Source organism: Morus notabilis, unplaced genomic scaffold, assembly GCF_000414095.1.
Source record: "Morus notabilis unplaced genomic scaffold, ASM41409v2 Scaffold518, whole genome shotgun sequence".
Taxonomy (NCBI): domain Eukaryota; kingdom Viridiplantae; phylum Streptophyta; class Magnoliopsida; order Rosales; family Moraceae; genus Morus; species Morus notabilis.
This window is the reverse complement of record NW_010366577.1, coordinates 1,409,425-1,410,661: the sequence shown is the minus strand read 5'-3', so window position 1 is coordinate 1,410,661 and position 1,237 is coordinate 1,409,425.

The following is a 1,237-nucleotide window of genomic DNA, read 5'->3' as shown; positions in this document are numbered from 1 at the left end:
TAAAATATTATTATTTATTATATAATCTTATAATATATTTCATAATATTATAATTATATTAACCATTTTAATATTATTATATTTTATATCATAATTATATAATAAATAATTTTATTATATTACATTACATTTTATATATTGTATTAATCATATTGATATATAAAATATTAGTGTTATATATAACATAGGGGTAATTTTCTCAACATGAAAATATTCACGTTCTGTTCCATAATATTCTTAAAATTACAACTAAAGAAATGAATCAAGTTTTTTTTTTCATTCCATTACAATTACCATTATTATTCCCATTACTATTATTATTCATCCACCGCAACCAAACTCACCTAAGAGTTTAGATGATGAACTTAATTACTTAGAATGATAAATTAAAACAATGATAAAATTAGGAAAGATGCCCATTTGTTTAGTTTTGGGCCATTTTGTTAAAATTCTGTCGCTCTTAAATTAATATTAGAGAGGGGAACTAATGGATATATCTCATCATGGCTTAAGATTTGTTGGTACAAAAGTCTGATCGCTTGAGCAATTGAGCTGATCCACCTCCTCCAAAGAAGTCATACGTAATCGGGCTAATTGGCAGGGCTGAGCTAAGAGCATTTACAGTATTGTTTTGCACCATATGCAACACGATTAAGGCTTAGGCTTAGTTTTGTAGTGCTGTACATTTTAAAAAAGAGAGAAAGAGAAAAATAGGACAAGACTTGAGATGAATTAAAATTAATAAATCAATAGTTTATATAAGTTAATAAATATGCCAAATTACTATTTTTGTCCATAACTTGTCTAGTTATGAACCATAACTTGACAAGTTATTATCCATTTTTGTCCATAACTTGTCTGGCTATGAACCATAACTTGACAAGTTATGACCTATTAATTTATATATCTAAAAGTTGACCTATATACTTTCTTAAACTTTTCATATTGGCCTATTTTTTACTATTTTCGTTTTAAAAAATCATTTTTAATTATGTTGAAGAAAGAAACAACTATTACAAAAAATAACTGAGTATTTGATAAACTATAATTATAATAGATACGCTGGTTTCAAAATCAGCGTAATAACTTTTGGTAAATTATGAGGTTAAATTGTTGTGGATAATTAAAAATTACGACTATATTATATTATACTATAATATAATATAATATATATATATACTATATAATATAAATTTATTATTATATTTAATATAATACAAAAAACTATTTTTATATA